The sequence below is a fragment of the Vicia villosa genome, linkage group LG1 (assembly GCF_029867415.1).
Source record: "Vicia villosa cultivar HV-30 ecotype Madison, WI linkage group LG1, Vvil1.0, whole genome shotgun sequence".
In the NCBI taxonomy this organism is placed as follows: Eukaryota; Viridiplantae; Streptophyta; class Magnoliopsida; order Fabales; family Fabaceae; genus Vicia; species Vicia villosa.
In genome coordinates, this window is record NC_081180.1 from 158,585,330 (window position 1) to 158,592,330 (window position 7,001).

Below are 7,001 nucleotides of genomic sequence, written 5' to 3' on the forward strand. Positions count from 1 at the left end.
GTTTGATATGATGATGAATTGGTTGTGATTGTTATTATGATTGTGATGAATGCATGACTATTTGAATGATGTTGAAAACATGTACATACTTATTCGATGATGTGGTGTTGAGATGAGTTGTTCATCGTGATTCGGTGTGTCTTTAAGTATGTTACGTGTGTTTCATTCATTCATATGCATTTGATGATGGATCCAGTTGATGAGTGGATCGTTGGTGGACATATTTCCCATTGTGCGGAAATTGTGTCGGTGAGCCGTATCTCGATGAGGCATAGATCGGTTAGGTGGATTGATTCCACGGTTTATTGGTACCACATGCATAGTGTCAGTTGTGTCATATGCATTTTGTCATAACATGATCGTATGGATTTCTGTGTTATGCGTTGTAATCTATTATTATGTGAATTAATGAATAATAGATGTGAATCTGAATATGTATAATTGGGTGAACGGTATATTATGATGCTTGTTACTTATGAATTGCATAATATTTACTAATTGAGAATGAGACTCACCCTTACATGTTGTCATTTTCAGATTGAGGAGTAGAGGCATTAGTGCTTGGTGAGGATGACTCGTAGAGTTTATCCGTTTATGTTGGGTCGTGTCGGTCATGCTCTGATCTGTAACACTGGGGGACGATAGTTATAGAGTTTTTATGAAATTATCCATTTTATTTGGTGTTGGATTATGATTCCATTTGGTTGTATTTGATGATGTTTCGTATTCCGCTGTGATAAACATGATTATGTTTTGGTGAACCGTTTCCTAATGAAGCATGACTTTGAACTTAGTTGATTTAATTATTTTAAATAATTGTGGCACCCTTGTGCATATGTTTTTTTTAGTCTGATTAATTATTAAATTGTCGTGGGGTTTAGAAGGGTGTTACAATAGTGGTATCAGAGTATAGTCGGTCGTTTGAGTCAGAGTCTTAGTGTCAGTTAATCCCTCGTATGCGATTAGTGTAAGGTTGACACTATCGGTACTTCTTGTTCTAATGAATATTGTTTTATATTTAGCAGAACAATGGCCGGAAGGGGAGGAAGAAACGACGATGCAATTGCTGAGGCTCTGGGCATGATTGCTGGTGTACTGGGAGGGAATGCCAATGGAGCTGGTATTGGTGCTGACAGGCAGCTGAACAGTTTCCAGAGGAATAATCCTCCGTTGTTCAAGGTCACACATGATCCTGAAGGTGTTCAGAAATGGCTTAAGGAGATCGAGAGGATTTTCAGAGTCATCGATTGTGCTGAGAACCTGAAAGTGAGGTATGGTACTCATATGTTGTCTGAAGAGGCTGATGACTGGTGGATGGCTACCAGGGCTGAATTGGAGGTTGATGGTGTAGCTATTTCCTGGGCTGTGTTCAGGAGAGAGTTTCTGAGGAGGTATTTTCCTGAAGACGTTCGAGGCAGGAAAGAGATTGAATTTTTGGAGCTGACTCAGGGTAATATGACGGTACCAGAGTATGCTTTGAAATTTGTTGAGTTGGCGAAGTACTACGTTCACTACAACAATGATGAGGCTAGTGAATTCTCAAAGTGAATCAAGTTTGAGAATGGTCTTCGTGATGAGATCAAGCAAGGAATCAGGTACCAGAGAATTCGGCGATTTGTCGATTTGGTGGACTGTAGTAGGATCTTCGAAGAGGATAACCTTAAGCTGAAGTCATCTCACTCTCGCGAGTTGGTTGACAAGAAAGGCAAGAAGCCTATGTATAGAGGTAAGCCATATGGTAGAGGAAATCCTAGAGCTGGGGATTGGAAGAGGCCTAGTGGGGGAGATTCTGGTGCTCCCGTTAGGTGCTACAACTGTGGTGAGACTGGGCATAGAAGGAATGAGTGCAAGAGTGGAAAGAAGAAATGCTTCAAGTGTGGTAAGGCGGGTCATATTGCTTCTGATTGTAAAATGAAGATTGTGACTTGCTACAATTGCGGCGAAGAGGGTCACATCAGTCCACACTACACTAAACCGAAGAAGGATCAGGCTGGTGGAAAGGTCTTTGCCTTGTCTGGGTCAGAGACTACTCCAGAAGATCGTCTGATTAAAGGTATGTGATTTATCCATGACACACCTTTAGTTGCCATTATTGATACTGGAGCGACTCATTCGTTCATTTCATTGGATTATGCTAAACGATTGGGATTAGAAATATCTGTTATTCATGGAAGTATGGTTATTGACACTCCTGCGTCGGGTTCCGTAACTACTTCTTCTGCTTGTTTGAACTGTCCTATTGACATATTTGGTAGGAAGTTTGGAATGGACTTAGTATGCCTTCCTCTTGAACAACTTGACGTCATTTTGGGGATGAACTGGTTGCAATTTAATCGAGTTCATATCAATTGTTTTACGAAGACGATTATCTTTCCTAAAGAGGTTAGTGTTGAGGATTTGACTATGTCGGTCAAACAGATGAATTTGGATGTCAATGATGGAGCGGTGGTATTTATGTTATGCTCTTCAATGGAAGTAATAGGGGGCGATAATACTGGTGAACTACGAGTAGTGAACGAGTATCCGGAAGTATTTCCAGAAGATGTTAGTGAGTTGCCACCTGAAAGAGAAGTGGAGTTTGCTATAGAATTGATTCCTGGAACTAGTCCTGTGTCGATGGCACCGTATCGCATGTCGGCACCGGAATTGGCTGAACTGAAGAAACAGTTAGAGGAATTGTTGGAAAAGAAGTTTATTCGTCCTAGTGTGTCACCGTGGGGTGCGCCGGTACTGTTGGTTAAGAAGAAAGAAGGTTCAATGAGGCTATGTGTTGATTATAGACAACTAAACAAGGTGACAATCAAGAATCGATACCCTTTGCCGAGGATTGACGACTTGATGGACAAGTTGGTTGGGGCTTGTGTGTTTAGCAAGATTGATCTGAGGTCTGGATATCATCAAATTCGTGTGAAGGCGGAAGATATTCAGAAGACGGCATTCCGAACGAGGTATGGACACTGAATATTTTGTTATGCCATTTGGTGTTACTAATGCACCTGGTGTTTTCATGGAGTATATGAACAGGATCTTTCACCTGTATCTTGACAAGTTCGTGGTAGTGTTCATTGACGACATTCTGATTTACTCGAAGAGTGATGAAGAACATGCAAATCATTTAAAAGTGGTATTGGAGTTATTGAAAGAGAAGAAGTTGTATGTGAAATTGTCTAAATGTGAATTCTGGTTGAAGGAAGTAAGTTTTCTTGGCCATGTAATTTCGAAGAACGGTATCTCAGTGGATCCTATGAAGGTAGAAGTAGTATCTCAGTGGGAGACGCCGAAGAATGCTTCAGAGATTCGTAGTTTTCTTGGTCTGGTAGGTTACTATAGAAAGTTCATTAAAGGCTTTTCGAAGTTGGCATTACCAATGACTAAGTTAACAAGAAAAGGACAAGTATTTGTATGGGATTCCGAATGTGAAAAGGGTTTTCAAGAATTGAAGAAAGGATTGAGAAGTGCTCCGATCTTAATTTTGCCTAATCCAGAGAAGTCTTTCAATGTGTACTGTGATGCTTCACTGATGGGTTTAGGTGGTGTTTTGATGTAAGATAAGCAGGTAGTGGCCTATGCTTCAAGACAGTTGAAAATTCATGAAAGGAATTATCCGACTCATGATTTGGAATTGGCAGTTGTGGTGTTTGTGTTGAAGTTGTGGAGACATTATCTCTATGGTTCTCGATTTGAGGTATTCAGCGATCATAAGAGTCTGAAGTATCTCTTCGATCAGAAAGAACTTAATATGAGGCAGAGAAGATGGTTAGAATTTCTGAAAGACTATGATTTCGGTTTGAATTACCATCCTGGTAAAGCAAATGTTGTTGCTGATGCATTGAGCAGGAAGTCATTGCATATGTCTAAGCTAATGGTGCGAGAATTAGATTTAATTGAGCAATTCCGAGATTTGAGTTTAGTATGCGAAAGTACTTCTAATAGCGTTAAGTTGGGGATGTTAAAGTTAACTTATAGTATCCTTGAGGAAATTAGAAACTGACAGAAATCTGACGTTGGCTTGGTAGATAAGTTGACATTGATTAACCAAGGTCGAGGAGGTGAATTCCGAATTGACGAAAATGGTGTTATAAGGTTTGGAGACCGAGTGTGTGTACCCGATGTTGCTGAGATCAGAAAGAGTATTCTGGAAGAAGGACACCGGAGTGGATTGAGCATTCATCCTGGTGCTACCAAGATGTATCATGATTTGAAGAAGTTATTTTGGTGGCCTGGAATGAAGAAGGAAATTGTTGAGTTTGTTTATGCTTGCTTAATTTGTCAGAAGTTGAAAATTGAGCATCAGAAACCGTCTGGATTGATGGAACCGTTGTTTGTTCCGGATTGGAAGTGGGATGGAATTTCTATGGACTTTGTATCTGGTTTACCTAGAACGAGCAAGAATTGTGATTCTATCTGGGTTATTGTAGACCGGTTAACGAAATCTGCTCACTTTATCCCAATAAGAATGGATTATTCGATGGAGAAGTTGGCTCAGTTGTATGTGGAGAAGATAGTGAGTTTGCATGGTGTTCCGGCTAGTATTGTGTCGGATAGAGATCCGAGATTTACTTCTAAGTTCTGGACAGGATTGCAGGAAGCCTTAGGTACTAAGTTGAGGTTGAGTTCTGCTTATCATCCGCAGACAGATGGCCAGACAGAGAGAACGATTCAATCGTTAGAGGATTTGTTACGAGCTTGTGTATTGGAGAAAGGTGGTGCTTGGGATAGTTATTTACCTTTGGTTGAGTTTACCTACAACAATAGTTATCATTCAAGTATTGGTATGGTTCCGTTTGAAGCATTGTATGGTAGGAGATGTAGAACACCTTTGTGTTGGTACGAATCTGGAGAAAATACGGTGGTTGGACCGGAGATTGTGCAACAAACTACAGAAAAGATCAAGATGATTCAGGAAAAGATGAGAGCTTCTCAGAGTTGTCAGAAAAGTTACCATGACAAAAGAAGGAAGGATATTGAATTTAAGGAAGGAGATCATGTATTCATGCGAGTTACTCCGATGACTGGCATTGGGAGAGCCTTGAAGTCAAAGAAGTTAACTCCGCGTTTCATTAGTCCATTTCAGATTACTAAGAAGATTGGGAAGGTTGCTTATCAGATTGCTTTACCGCCTGCACTCGCTAATTTGCATGATGTGTTCCATGTATCCCAGTTGAGGAAATACATTGCGGATCCGTCTCATGAGATTCATGTAGATGATATACAGGTGCGAGATAATCTGACTGTAGAGACATTACCTATGAGGATTGAAGATCGTAAAGTGAAGCAGTTGCGAGGTAAAGATATAGCATTGGTGAAAATGGTTTGGGGAGGACCAGCCGGTGGAAATGTTACATGGGAGTTAGAGAGCCAGATGAAGGACTCTTACCCGGAACTTTTCGTCTAAGGTATGTTTTCTAGGACGAAAACTCTTTTAGTGGGGGAGAGTTGTAACACCCATAATTTCAGTTTATTAATTTAATTTGGATTTAAATTAAATAATTGAAATTTTAGTATTTTAATTGGATTTGATTGAAAAATGATGGAATAAAGGCTATTGGGCTTATGGTGTGATGTTAGTAAAAGAGGGGTGCTATATTGGTTAGGCCTTTTACTAAGTTGTGATATTTTACTTTTATTTTATTTTCATAAAATAAGAAAAAGGAACCATTTGGGGAGAAGGGAAGAACACGTGAAAAGAGCAAGAGAAGAGAAAGAGGCAAGAACGTGAAACCGGAAGGAGAGCATTCAAGAGATTCATCGAGGTAAGGGGGACTCTTCCTTTTAGTATCTCTTATGTGGTCTTAGGTGATAGGTAGATTGAGTATGGTTTGGTTCAATTAGATATTGGGATTGTTAGGTTAGGGTGTTATAATTGGATTGAATTGATGATAATTGTGTGAACTATTTGGTTAATAATAAGTTTGGATGATGTTTTATGGTGTATAATTGAATGTATGATGATTATATGTCTGTATGTGATGTCTGGAATCGTTTTTGGGTGAAAGGGATGTGAAATCGCAGGGTCTGCCGCAGACTTGGGGTTTGCTGTAATCGCAGGTCCGCTGAGCGGAGGGGGTCCGCTGAGCGGAGGTCCCAGCGTAGTTCGCTTCTGTTTGACGTCGCTTGAGGTCCGCTGAGCGGAGGTCTGAAGGATTTCGCTTCTGCCTTGCTCCGCTGAGCGAACCTTGATGTGTGTGAATTTTTCCAAACTTCAATATAACGTATCTTTTGATCCGTGTATCATTTCTTAGTGTCGTTTTGGGCGTTGTGCAAGTAATTAAATGTTTTATATGATGAATGATGAATATTGGCAGTATCCGACTTTATTCCTTTAAAACCCGATTTAATTACTTGATGAGAATTGAACATTGTGTGCATATGAGATAGGTGTGACAATGTGTTTGATATGATGATGAATTGGTTGTGATTGTTATTATGATTGTGATGAATGCATGACTATTTGAATGATGTTGAAAACATGTACATACTTATTCGATGATGTGGTGTTGAGATGAGTTGTTCATCGTGATTCGGTGTGTCTTTAAGTATGTTACGTGTGTTTCATTCATTCATATGCATTTGATGATGGATCCAGTTGATGAGTGGATCGTTGGTGGACATATTTCCCATTGTGCGGAAATTGTGTCGGTGAGCCGTATCTCGATGAGGCATAGATCGGTTAGGTGGATTGATTCCACGGTTTATTGGTACCACATGCATAGTGTCAGTTGTGTCATATGCATTTTGTCATAACATGATCGTATGGATTTCTGTGTTATGCGTTGTAATCTATTATTATGTGAATTAATGAATAATAGATGTGAATCTGAATATGTATAATTGGGTGAACGGTATATTATGATGCTTGTTACTTATGAATTGCATAATATTTACTAATTGAGAATGAGACTCACCCTTACATGTTGTCATTTTCAGATTGAGGAGTAGAGGCATTAGTGCTTGGTGAGGATGACTCGTAGAGTTTATCCGTTTATGTTGGGTCGTGTCGG